The 14,306-nt window shown below is 42.6% G+C and overlaps 1 protein-coding gene across 5 annotated transcripts in view; it reads left to right on the forward strand.

Moving 5' to 3' along the window:
• LIMS1 (LIM zinc finger domain containing 1) overlaps positions 1 to 14,306 on the forward strand; it is a 137,729-nt gene that overhangs the window by 22,026 nt on the left and 101,397 nt on the right. The window contains exons 1-2 of one of the 5 annotated variants that reach the window (XM_065580965.1): positions 3,201 to 3,271; positions 5,321 to 5,391. The exons of 3 other annotated variants lie outside the window; for them this stretch is intronic. The gene's annotated coding sequence lies outside the window, so the exon portion shown is untranslated. Of the gene's footprint in view, positions 1 to 3,200; positions 3,272 to 5,320; positions 5,392 to 14,306 lie in introns of those variants that run through there. One more of the 5 variants, XM_065580968.1, reaches the window with a different exon arrangement.

Consider the following 14,306-nt stretch of genomic DNA (forward strand, 5'->3'; position numbering starts at 1 on the left):
CATTCCTCCCAGCCTGACTCACAGGAAGGCTTGCCTGCAAACAGAGCCATCCACAGTCAGTTGTCCTGGTTGATGGGAGCCATCAAGATTCCAAACCACCATTAATTGCCCACACTTTGCATAATTACAGTAGGCCCTCAGAATTATATTTCTAGTTTTAGATACAAGAGTGATACATTTATAGAAATAGGATGAACACACTCAGTAGATTATAAGCTTTGTAATGATACACCTCTACCTTGATATAATGCCACCCGATATAACACAAATTCAGATATAATGCGGTAAAGCAGTGCTCCGGGGGCGGGGCTGCGCACTCCAGTGGATCAAAGCAAGTTCAATATAACGCGGTTTCACTTATAACGTGGTAAGATTTTTTGGCTCCCGAGGACAGCATTATATCGAGGTAGAGGTGTACCTTACAAGAGACCTTTTGCATGAAGCACATTACAGTTACATTATATTCACTCATTATCATATTTTTATAAAATCATATAGACTGCAACGTCACAGGGAGCAGCTCTCCTATCGGAATAGATCGCATCTTCACTAAGCACTACAGCAGCGCAGCTGCATCGGTGGATGTGTAGACAAGCCCTGAGATGTTATCCCCTGTTGACTGACTTTTACTCCATACTTAACAAGCATATTTTCAGTTTAATTACATTATTCCTTAAATATAACCCATACATATCTCTTGCAATGATTAGGAATCTTGACAAATTATGACCTTTCTGTAGATTCCTTATATGCTACTTTTTATGGGTAAATAACCTGCAAGACATGTTTGGTGTAGTGAGTTTGTCAAGTCTGAGAAGTCACTTGCAAAGAATAGGGGACCATTTGCCAAAAAGCCTCTGTGTCACAATCTTTACATAATTTTTTGTTCTATAATAAGGAAACTGATCTTTCTAAAGCAATGTTACAATTTTTGAAACATGCAGAGATTATATGTGGCTGCTGGCTTTAAAGTACATTGGTGTTGCTAGCATAATTATTTTAATGGTTGAAAATTATGGCTGCCAGTTGGCAGGATGGATCTTCCCATCACTGTAATAGAAGCTTTGTGGCACTATAATTCTGGGCTGAAAAATTGAAAACTGCTTCTAGTTAAGTGCTATCTAGAAACTATAGCTGTGTTTTCTGAACTCAAAACTCCCTCTGCTAGGCACTTTCATGGTATCTTCTTCAAATTGAAATGCAAAAGTCCTTCCACCCATGTTTAAATAACAATAAATTTGTGACGCACACTAATCAAATCTAGGAAGTTCAAAATATAAGCTGATATTCTGTGCTTTGTAGCAAAAAGAGTACCACGTATGCATGAATTAAGATTGAAATTTCATGATCTGCTGTATATTTTCTGCCCTCAATCAACTTTTTATATCTAAAGATAAAGCTTTTTCTTACAAAATGAAGGGAAGTTTGTCACAGAGTATTACATGGTTTATTCTATTCCCTAAAAGCAGATATTCTCTAATGGCTCAAGTCTGTCCAGCCATTTTTTGCGCTATCTTTGCTAACAAACATATGTATGTTTTAACAGGCACATCTCTAATAAATGACTTTTTTCTAAACAAAAACAATTGCTATTTTTCCTTTTGAAAATACAGGCTCTAGTATACAGGCCACACTGTTAACTAGTGGCCTTAAAATAGAAATATATATGAGGGAAAAAAGCATAAAATAGTATTTGAAACCAAGCAGCTTTTGTTCACTCATTGGTTTTAAACAACCTAACTGAGGATCATTTCCAGTAAGCTGAACAGCATGCCACTGCTTGCTCCTTAGTTGAGTTCATTCTGTGGACCCCCTTTCTCAGTCACACCTTTGCCGGTAAATCTTCACTGCAGAGTTAGCCTGGACTTGTCTCGACAAGGTGGAGCATCCCCACTGCACAGCCCTATCCGTGTCAGACCCATGTGGCTGCAGTGCTGTTGTACTAGCTCATATATGCTCGGATGGGTTTCTGGCAGGCTATCCCATGGTTCTTAGTGGTGCATTAAACTGGGCTGCTCTATGAAGTCATTTGCAGGATGTTCTCTCCCTTCTTTCTCTCTCGCCTAGCATGGAGCTGCTGTCTGGCAGTAGTGACACGAGAATAGTACTTTATGTAAATAACTTCCAAGTGGAACTATTCATTATTAATGCAGACAGCACTGAAGAAGAAAGCGAACAGCACTTGGCAGCAAGGGCTTCTAACGAGAATGCAGGCTGAATTCCATAATGACAAACCACCAAGTGATTCGTGGTGAACTAGGCTGACTTTTCTGCCTCCGCGTTTCTTTCTGTCCTCCACCCATACAATTGTCATTTGGGGCATGCTCCCCCAATTGATGGGGCTTACTGATCTCGCACCACAGCTTTACCAAAAGGCTGGCATTAGTTTTTGATCAACTGGCAGCATTATAGGAGGATTTCTTGGATGGTGTCTCTATTCAAATGCAATGGAATCACACCAGAAATGAAACAACCAAGTGCGGGGCTAAAATGCTGGGTCAGTGTGTATGATTTAAAGGAGGAGATAGACAGGAAATATAGGTCAGGAAGAATTGTGGAATAGCGTAGGAGGAGTAATAGCACCTGGGCTTGATTAGCCTGCATCCTGACTGCAAAGTATGTAGGTTGCCAGTCCACACTGAAGTGACATCTGAGCTCAAGCCTCTATACCTTTGGCTGTCTCCCCTACCCTGGACTTAATGAACCCTGAAGCCTGAGTTAGACGCTTTTTTGTGTGGATTGAAGGAGGGTAGGGGCAGACAACACCTTGGGTAAATCTGCAGTGAATGTATTCTGGAATGTGAGTTTGGGAACTTAATGGAAATATAGACCAACACTGCTCAAGTTCTTTCTAGTAAGTTAGGACTACATTTCCTGCAAGAGAACTTATTAGATAAAATTACCCCCAAAATTAAAATTGAAACACTTATATCCCAGTGTTCATAGTGATTCAGATAACCAGGGCAGACAGTTAAGGACAGAATTTTAATGAATAATAAACCTCTCCCCGTGAATTTACTGATACCCATGTGGCAGAGACCAGGTGGGGTGGAGCGGCATGCGGAAGCATGGCAAAGTCATTAAAAAAAATACTTACAAAGATCTTTGTTTTTGATTCTTCATGCTGATTGATTGGTGATTTTGGATTTATGACTGTTTTCCCCTGCTTGTTTTTGTTGTTGTTTTTACTTTTAGCAAGGTGAGGAATTTGCTCTCCCCTGGAATGCCTTGGGGATGTTTGCTGTGAACTCTTGACAGCTTAGTTGAAGAGGTGAATGTCTTAAATGTTTAATATCAAAGTTTCCTTTATCCAAAATGTTAATTAATCCTTGACAAAGCTAAGGCCTGATTTACACACACAGTTGTACATATACCACTGAAGATGTTATTTTTATGTGTTTAGACTGCACTTTTAAACTTACAGGAACAAGCTGTGCAGATGTAAACACTTTTGTTGCAACACTGTGAGCAGACTAGCCCTGAAAGTTTTAACAGTTGAGAGAAAAAATACCTTCCTATCTCAGCAGTGCAACTTTTACTGTCTCAGCTCCTGTGATGATGTTATATTACTAGTTTGCCAGTCAAATTAGAGCCTTTCAATCTAGACAGGATCTGAATTGCTAATACAAAAAGCCACAAAAAACTGCTTCAGATACAATCATTATAAACCATAAAGAAGTGCACAAGCCCCAGGTTTTTTCTCCTTTGTACATCATTTTGAAAGTCTACCCTGGTACTAAGGGTTGAGTTAATATCTTTCCAAAAGAGTAGTTGGAGCACAGGTGCCAGCTTCATCTGGGCCCCAGGGGTGCTGAACCCCACGCTCTTTCCCAGGCCCTGCCCCCACGTGACCCTTTCCCTCAAACCCCATACCCACCCTGCCTCCCTTGAGTGCTGCCCCTCTGCTCCTCTTCTCCCCCCTCCTCTCCCCAGCACTTCCTGCACACTGTGGAACAACTGATTATGACGGATGAGAGGTGCTGGGAGGGAGAGGGAGGAATTGATCGGCGGGGCGCCAGCAGGTGGAAGGTGCTGGGAGCCGGGGAGCTGGCTGCCGGTGCTAAGCAGCCCTGGAGCACCCACGGAGTTGGTGCCTATGAGTTGGAGCAGGGGGACTGGACCCTGATCTCCCATCTCCCAGGTGGGTTCCTGAGCCACTGAGCAACAGTTGGTCTCACTTTCTCTCTCCATAAGTATGTATACACAGTGGAACAGAATCAGCTGGAGAGACTGAGGGAGCACCATACCAGAATACCCGAGAGCTCAGAGGTTAGAGCACTCTTCTAAGAGTTGGAAGACCCTTCTTCAGTTCCTTTATCCCTCTCAGGCAGCGGGTTGGACGGGGGAATTGAACCTGGGTCTCCCACATCCCAGATGAAAAGTTATAAGGGGGGTATCACCCCCACTCCTTCCTTCTCTGCCCTCCATTTTGTGTGGAGGCAGGCACCTGACTAAGTCATTCTCACAAGAAACACCTCAGGCGCCTAAGCTGCCTGACTCTATAAGAGGGGTTCCTGTCTGTGAATCGCTAGCAGAGATCTAGCCACCTCCATGCAGCCCGGGCTTTTGTACCTATCTCTGTGAAAGGGGCAGGGCTTAGTACACCCCTCTCATCAGCATCTCCAGTTAACTTTCTTAAGTGACTCCTGGCCTACTGTGCTGGTTTTTGTGAATCCCATTCTGAGGCACCCTATCTTCTAACTTAGTGCTTGATTTGGATTTGTGGATCTCAGCCCTGGTCTACACTGGGGGGGGATCTATGTAAGTTACGCAACTTCAGCTACGTGAATAATGTAGCTGAAGTCAACGTACTTAGATCGACTTACTGTGGTGTCTTCACCGCAGTGAGTCAACTGCTGCCGCTTCCCCATCGACTCTGCCTGTGCCTCTCGCTGATCTGGAGTACAGGAGTCGACGGGAGAGCGCTCGGGGGTTGATTTATCACGTCTAGACTAGACGTGATAAATCAATCCCTGCTGGATCGATCGCTGCCCGCCGATTCGGCGGGTAGTGAAGACATACTCTTAGTCTTGTTCCTGTGATTTTCTAGGTACCAAGCCAAGGGCTATTGCTTTAAAACTTGATTTGACCACTGTCTCACCATTGAGGACCATGCCAGCAAACAACTCAGAAAACTAACTGAAGCATGAAGGAAGGACCTGGAGCCTACTCCTGACACTGTCATAGACTTGCTGTTTAACCGTGGGCAAGTCATTTAAGGCTACATTCACAAAGGGACTTAGGCAGTGCGACACTGAGTGTCTTAGTACCTAGAAAATCACAGGAACAAGACTAAGAGTATGTCTTCACTACCCTACAGATCGGCGAGAGGCACAGGCAGAGTCGATGGGGAAGCGGCAGCAGTCGACTCACTGCGGTGAAGACACCACAGTAAGTCGATCTAAGTACGTTGCTTAATCTAAGCAAACATAGGTTTCAGAGTAGCAGCCGTGTTAGTCTGTATCCGCAAAAAGAACAGGAGTACTTGTGGCACCTTAGAGACTAACATTTATTAGAGCGTAATAGGCCTCTCAGAGTTGGTAAGACAACTCCCACCTGTTTGTGCTCTCTGTATGTGTGTATATATATCTCCTCAATATTTATTCCACTCTATATGCATCTGAAGAAGTGGGCTGTAGTCCACGAAAGCTTATGCTCTAATAAATTTGTTAGTCTCTAAGGTGCCACAAGTACTCCTGTTCTTTAAGCAAACATAATGCATAATGGTGACAAAACTGTCAGAGGGGTTCAAATAGGTATATTAGTGTGGCTCTTCACAATTAAAAATAGTTCAGCTGGAAACCCTTGTGCCTTCTTTATGATTTTTAATGATTGTTTCTGAAGCAGTTTTTTGTGGATTTTTTGCATTAGAAATTCAGATCCTGTCTAGGTTGGAAGGATCTAATTTGACTGGTAAACTAATAATATGACATCACAAGAGCTGAGATGGTACAAATTGCATAGCTGAGAGGGGAAGGTGATTTGACCATGTTGAAGCAGGAGATTTTGCTTTTTTCCCCTCCATTTTTCTTTGCGCGTTTCTTTCAGTCCCAGTGTCTAATTGCTCATTCATTGTTAGTGACACCTGGTGGTAAAAGCAAAAGGTTTCAAGCATTTTGCTGATTTCTTGTTAGGCCTGTGTGTTGAAGGTCAGGATATGGAGATCCCAGATGTTAAAGAAACTTTTTGTTGATCTGTTTACAGCATGTTAGAGTGGGATGTAATTTTGAGTTCTTAAAGTCATGTTTGAAATGGAGGTACAGGAAGTGAGAACCTCTGGTTTATGAGTTACTTTTTTCCAATCAGTGTAAAGGGGTATTGGATTAAATCTGTGTTTAAAAAGCTTATCCCGTGTATTGATTCCAGGAATAAACAGATCTGGGTTAAACCTGAGGTTTAGGAGCCCAGTTCCGCCTTCCTTATGCGTCTAAAACTCCACTCACTGACTTCAGTGGGCTACCCTCTGACCATTCTAATGCTAACCAGTGTGGTACTTGCATCAGCAGCTGTAACATAATTAGTGCTTCTGAGTACAAGGGGCTTTTGTGAGCCCACCATTGAGCACTCCTCATGGGAACTCCTGTAAAGACATTTACTTCCATGACAAAACTCTCTCTCTTGATCTGTTCTGTTTTTTGTTAATTTCCTTTGCATTTTTTGTCTAAAATTGAGATGAGAGAAGTTAAACTACTTTCCCATGTGTGGTTACATATGCAAAAGGTTTTGGCTTTGTCATAACGTTATGGAAAAATGTCCAACTTTATTTAAAAAAAACATTTTGCCTGCACTGAGTCTTTACTTTGGGCTGGTGCCTTTTTCAGTATTTTTTAAAATAATATCACAGCTACTGTTTGAAAAAGTTTCTGCTGGACAGACAGAGTGACACTTAAATGTTAAATGTTAGCAAAAGGAAATGTGAGCACCCACACTAGATTAAATATGTCCTGTTGATACTGTCATGATCAGAAAATGACAGTAAAATAAAGAAATATAGATCTGGGACTTAGACTCTTCTAAATTAATTCCATTGTGTGCTGTATCCGAAATACTGCTTCATTCTTGGAGATTTGCAATACTTGGACATGACAGAGTAAGTTTTGGAAGTAACTTTCTTGTTTTTTGTTGAATGCTTAATTCAGAACTTCTTATGTTTTTATGTCATGTGGCAAGTATGTGATTTTGGGATTTTCTGATATTTCCTATGTTCATATTAATACACTGTGAATTATTTTGAAAATGTACCTATTTTTTGGCAAGCTCTGTGGTGACAATAGGTGCAGTATTCCAGAAGGGATGAATTCTAAGAGTTGAAGTTAGTCCAGGTTCGGCCACATTTCCTTCTGTGTGTAATGGTTACTATGTGTCTTCCTTTTATGGTGAAAAAGAATAATAATAATACTAATAACCACTAGTTAATGGAGGGCTGTATGTTATGGAATATAACCATAGAATTGGAAATCAGAAAATTCAGTGGTCTGATATGACTCTTCTATATTTTTCTTAGTTTTCCCATCAATAAAATGTGTATAAAGCTTGCTTAACAGCCTCATGGTGGTTAGGATTAATTAGTTAATATTTATACACCACTTTGAATAGCATCAAAGTAAACACGTGCTTACCTGCTGTGGTAAATCGGATATGTAAAATACTATCCATATGTAAATAGGGTGTAGTATTTCTCAGATTTTTTACTTTTAATTCCAAAACTATGCTTGGTTTCACCTCTTTTTTTTTTTTTTTTTTTTGGTCTCTTCTTTCCCTCCCACTCTTGGCCTTTCTGAGGACTGGTCTACACAAGAGAGTTGCATCAGTTTAATGTAAGGTGTGATAAACCAATGCAAAAGACTGTGTGGCCACTCTTAATTCCGTTTAAACCAGGTTTATTTCAGTTTAACTTAAGTTGATTAGGAACTGGGTGCAGATAAACTGAAAAGGCTTCTTTTACACTGTAAGATTTTTAACTAAATTGGTTTAAAATCAAAGCTTAAATTAAACCAGTGCAACTTTCCCAACAGATAAATCCAACTTTGCCATACTCCATGTCTTTTCTCAACGCTGACTTTTCCTTACTTTTTGAAGTCATTTTCCTTCACCCACTCTTAGTCAAAGGCTACAGATTCCTGGTTGAGAAGCTTGGCAATGGCTGTTGCCAAGGTTGCCAATCTTGTTGCCAGAGAGCTACACAACACACCCTTCCCAGAGGTTGTGTGGGCCGCCTCACACCTACTGCACTTCTAGCACTGGTTGGCACAAATTCTGAGCTAAAATACAAAGCCACTAGATCATTGGAATGGCCTTGCCCCTTCTGTGAGTGTCTCATCCCACACTTCCATTCTGTACGCTCTCTCTACTCCCTCCCAATTGTTTGTCACTCCCTCTCTCTACCCCATTCATGCTCTCTGGCCTTGTCTATGTGCAAACATTTCACTGGTTTAACTTAAAACATCTTTTAAACCAATTTAATGAAACTGGTGTGAGCCCCTCTGTAGACATTCTTGTTTCAGTCAGAGTGGCTAATTTTGATTTAGGTTAAGTCTATTCCTAATTGACTTCAATAACAGAAATAAGCCTGGTTTAAACCAAAACAGGGGTTTGCACTGGTTTAGCTAAATTGATTTAAAATCACACCTTAAGTTAAACCAGTAGAAGGTTCTTGTTTAGATGAGCCCTCTATCTCTTCTCCCTGCCTTTTGTTTGTCCTTTTCCACATGTCACATCTATGTTGTGAATCCTGCAAATAACACTAGTCAAGTGGCATTATCAGGAGCAGCAGCCAAGTAAAACCTGACATGACTCTCCTTTGTTTCACTCTAAGCTTCACTGGGCCCTAGAAAAGCATCTTGTGGAGGAGCAGCATAGGCATGATCTTTCCCTATTGGAGAATTACACAGGAGAATATAAAAAAATAGAGAGAATTGGAGTGTGTAATAATGTGGGTTCCCATGACTCTGCTTCAATTTTAAATTCTGATCTGCTTCATAATTTTTTTCTATAATTATCTTTAATTAACATAAAGCTAGCCTCATGAGTGAAAGCAGACTGTCTAGTCTCCCTCTAAATGCCAAAGAACATCCTGTTTCTATCATACTGTCATTTGTTGTCCAAGTGACAGTAAATATGAAAATGAATTTTCACTTTCCACTCTCTGCCTAATTGTGATTCTGCTAATCTCAGCTCGTTCAAATATAGCCTTGCCCCTGCTTGCAGATAGCATCTAATTGAAAAAAACACCACAGGTAATTCAACTGGATATTGCTTCCGCAAGAGAAGGAATTAGCTAACAAAATTAATCTGACTAAAAGACGTGAATGTTTTGTAGCCTGTCTCTTCCTTGTAATTAGTTAAAATGCATTCTCTCTCTCTCTCTCTCTCTGTCTCTCGCACACGCACACACACACACACAGTTGATATTGACTTTAAAGGAAATTGATTCTTTTCCAGCATCAACAGTGAGTTTGTCACCTGTTATCTTTCATAAAGTAAAATCTGTATTTTCTGGTGCTAGGTTTCATTTATAGAAACTTGAGAGGGAAAGGATGTGCTTATGGATGAAATAGTGTAGCCCAAGGGAGTGGATTGACTAAGACTGGGCGAACGTCCATAAAAAAAGCCATCAAGCTTGATTTTGAAAGGCAAGAAAGGGTGGGGTAGGAGAAGGAGAACAACAAATGCAAGCCTTGGAGGGTAATTGACTCATATACCAAACATACATTTACACAATCAAAATTCTGCATTTCTTTTCCTTGGGGTCAGAAACTATTCTTGAGTCTTCCTGTACCTCTTCTTTTTTCTCTTTGAAAAACATTTGTGTTCTCTTGCTTAAAAAAAAAATCGTACACACTCTAGAGCAGGGGTCGGCAACCTCTGGCACGCCCGCCCCCATTGGCCTGGGACGGCGAACCGCGGCCGGTGGGAGCCCGATTGGCCGGACCTGCTGACGCGGCAGGTAAACAAACTGGCCCAGCCCGCCAGGCGGCTTACCCTGGCGAGTCGCTTGCCAGAGGTTGCCGACCCCTGCTCTAGAAGTAAATCTCCTCCCCTGGACTCCACAGACTTGTTTAGGCAGGGTCTAGTGCAGGGGTCGGAAACCTTTCAGAAGTGGTGTGCCAAGTCTTCATTTATTCACTCTGATTTCGCGTGCCAGTAATACATTTTAATATTTTTAGAAGGTCTCTTTCTATAAGTCTATAATATATAACTAAACTTTTGTCGTATGGAAAGTAAATAAGGTTTTAAAAATGTTTAAGAAGCTTCATTTAAAATTAAATTAAAATTGCAGAGCCCCCTGGACTGGTGGGCAGGACCCAGGCAGTGTAAGTTCCACTGAACATCAGCTCGCGTGCCGCCTTTGGCACGCGTGCCATGGGTTGCCTACCCCAGTCTAGTGGCTTGAAAGAAAGCCGAGCACTGTGCTGTTGTAAGAAAGCCTGGCAGGTCATTGCAGTGTCCTTGATATCTTAATTAGTTAATGTTAGTACAGATCTTTATAAGAAGCATGATATGACTGCGAAGCATCACACTGTCCTTGTATTGCAGCCAAGGTGAGAATCTTTGTGCCATAAAAACATAGGATGTATGATGGACGGTCAGAAAAATAGTCTAAGTTAAGGTGAAGTTAGTCTGTACAAATAATCAGTGCTTTTCTGAGGGCTTTGAGGTCACATGGAGGTTTTGATTTTTTAAATCCTTCTTTTCCTCTTCAACAAAGCTGCTTTTAAACCTGACAGTCTTGCTGTTTTACTTTTAATCCAGAAAACATGTTTCTGTGGAAGGATGGTCCAGAGGTTAGGGCACTAGCCTAATTTTGGGAGATGTGGGCTCAATTCTCTACTTTGACAGATTTCCTGTGTGATCTTGGGCACATCATTTAACCTCTCCATACCTCTGTTCTCCATCTGTAAAATGGGGATAATAGTACTTCCCTACCTTACGGGTGGTTGAGGCTCTCAGATACTATGGTGATAGTTCCTTTAGATTAGTAACATTAGCCCCGAGTTGACAATACTGAGCAGCTAAGTTCACTCTAAGCTGCACGGCCACTCAGCAGGTTATCAAGGGCCACGCAGGCAGGGAGAGGTGCCTCTCCCCCGGCCCCAGCCTCGGAGCTGCCGCGGCCAGGAAGAGGCGCCTCTCCCATGCCCTGGGCTGCTGCGGCGAGAGAGGGATGGGGAGAGTCCTCTCTCCCTGCTGCAGCCCCAGGGCAGCATGGACCCCAAACCCCTCATTTCCAGCCCCACCCCAGAGCCCGCACCCCTAGCCAGAGCCCTCACCTCCCCCCCGCACCCCAGCCCTGTGCCCCAGTCCTGAGCTCCCTCCCACACTCCGAACCCCTGAGCCCTGCCACACATCAACTCCATATTGGTGCACGTAAAATTCATTCCGCACATGGAGGTAAAAAATTAGAGGGAACATTGCTGAGCAGCCCAGTTTAATTGTTGGTTGATTTCTAATAAGAATATGAAGATTATGGAATTACTCCTGGGGGCATTCTGTGCCAAAAAATAAAAATTCTACGCACATTATAAAATTCTGCAAAATTCTGCAAATTTTATTTGTCAAAATAACACTACAAAATCATATCACTTTCAATTATTTTGGTGATTTATTTCAAAATACCTGTCAGCAAATATGTCTGCAACAACACAGACAACAAAAAAGATTCAGGAAATGTTTTTTGACCAATAGATTCCTTACTAGGCGTATTAATACAGAACTCTGAGTAATAATTCATTTAAATTACAATACAAATGTATTTCTCACTCCCCTCGGAAGCAGTGCAAAGGCTTGGGGGAGTCAGGGGTAACAGAGGAGCTGAGGGATAGGGAAGTAATTGCTGGGCAGGAGCCTGTAGGGTTGTTGGGTTTGTGCAATTACTTCCCTCTCTCTCAGCTCCTCTGTTACCCCTGGCTCCCCCAAGCCTTTGCACTGCTTCTGAGGAGTGCGGGAAATAAGTTTCTGTATTGTAATTTAAATGAGAAGTATGGAACAGGGTTCTTTTGGGGGGGAGCGAGGGATTGTTAGGGAGTTGGGAAGCCTCCCCCATGCAGACCTTGACTGACCCCTATACTCTCCCATTCAGTCAGGCACATCTGCCCCTGTCCCCATGTGCCCCTGCACCCCCTTTCCCCCATCCCTATGTCTCCAAGCACCCCACTCAGCTACTCCCTTCCCCTGTCCCCATGTATCCCTGCACCCCCACTCAGCCACCCCTCCTCTCTGTTACCCTACTAGCTCCTGTGCCCCTGCCCCAGTCTGTCCCCCCCTATTAGCCCTTCTGAACCTCAGTCTTTGTGACTCCCCAGCAGCCCGGTGGGCTCCACTCTTTCTGTCCCACCATATCCTGTGCCTCCTCACCTCCACACCCGGTGGGCAGGGTGCTGTGAAGAAGGCAGCCTTTCCCCTTCCCTCTCTGCGGCTGGTTGCTCCGGCCCTGAGCCAGCTGCCCTCTCTCCTTGTGCCTCAGCAGCCTCTGATGGGCAAAAGGTGTAATTGCAGTGCCTCCCCAGCAGAATGTATTATTCTGCAGGGGGAAAATCTGGAGGGGACATGAATTCTGCACATGCGTAGTGGCACAGAATTCCCCCAGGAGAAACAATCTTCCCAAGCAGCATCCACAATAAAACTGAGATGACACTGGTCAGTTTCATTGCTGCCCACTTTATGAACTCCACACATACCTGTGTTGCTGCTTTCATTACTCTAGAATTTCTACTTTTCTAATGGAATAAAATCTCTTCACTTTCTCAAATTATGATGAAATAGTTCAGTAATGACATAGTGGTAGTGAGGTCTTGAGTTTGTATCTTTATTCAGTAACTGACAGATACCAACAACTAGTATCTGTTGTTTAAACAAATTGAAAAATAAACTTAAATTGTTGAGTCCCTAATTTCTAATGTGCTAAAAATGATAGATAAATGTAAAGAGGGTTAACCAGCTGGAGAGTTTATTTTGCTTTTTTTTTTCTGTCTCTCTGCTCAATATTAGTGGAATCAGAAATGAGTTCTTATTGCAATTTGGTCTAGGGCTACAATATATTTAAAAATATAGTGGAATTGCATAAAAGAGCAGTTCTAAACCAGGGGACTGGGGCCCTCTGGGGGGGCTGAGAGCAGGTTTCAGGGTGGGGCTACCAAGCAGCACTGGCATTAGACTCACCCAGGGCAGGAAGCTGAAGCCCCAGTGCATGGAGCTGATGCCTGTGATCCTGAGCCCCACCATCCGGGACTGAAACCAAAGCCTGAGCAACTTGGCTTTGCGGGACCCTGTGGTGTAGGGCCCTCAGGCAGTTGCCCTTCTTGCTACCCCTTAGTGTTGGCCCTGGCTTTTATACGCAGAAAAAAGTTGTTGTGGCACAGGTGGGCCGTGGAGTTTTTATAGCATGTTGCGGGGGGCCTCAGAAAGAAACAAAGTTGAGAACCCCTGGTGTAAAGTATGGTGTTCATATTGGCACCAAATTAATTCATCCTTATTTGTTGTTCAGTGAGTAACAAATCATCAGTGATAAGATACTTGATATGGGAACTGCTTCGTAAATAGCACATTTTTTAGATCAGTACATTTTTGTTCCCTATTCAATACTTTTAATTTAAAAAAATTACAGCCAGCCAAAAGACATAAGGAGGCAATCAACCATGGTTACTTCAGAGCTGAGTCAGTTGTTCAAGGTGATCAACAAATCTTTAAAGACAATAAAAGTGAACGTAAAGTTGCATATTGGCATCCTCCAATAGAATGGGTGTTCATGCTCTCAGCAGATGAGTGACTGGGGAAGCTAAGCCACAAAAAAGGTTTCATTTCCAAAGTCCTGGTTGCTCTGCTCTGCAGCGTCCTTCCAGCATGCACCATGCTGTGCTAGTATAGCTATTATCAGGGTGGAAAGAACATCAGGCAAGTGAGTTTTTTCCCTAGTATGTGGAAAGTGATTTTTTTTTAACCCTCTATGGCTTAACATAAAATCTTTTAAACAAAACACTACCCCACACATTATAAAAACCAACACACACTTACCTGCCTTCTTGTAGACTGGCACTACACTTCAATAGGGTTTTCTGGTAGGCAGTATATCACAGAGCTGTGCATGTAAGGTGACAGGGAAGACGGTAGCGATAATTAATATTAATAAAAAACAGTATTTTTCCCGTCTCCTCTGCTGACTAGCTGACTTGCCATCTCCCTGCTTTTGCCATTTGAGATGTTCAGCTCACAACCCCTCATTTATATTGTATTCCTAAAAACATTTGTGGGTCAGAAAGGGTTTTCCCATTTGGGGGTGTGGAGAGGGTCGCGGAGAGAGTATTATTCAG

Source organism: Chrysemys picta, chromosome 1 (genome assembly GCF_011386835.1).
Source record: "Chrysemys picta bellii isolate R12L10 chromosome 1, ASM1138683v2, whole genome shotgun sequence".
In the NCBI taxonomy this organism is placed as follows: domain Eukaryota; kingdom Metazoa; phylum Chordata; order Testudines; family Emydidae; genus Chrysemys; species Chrysemys picta.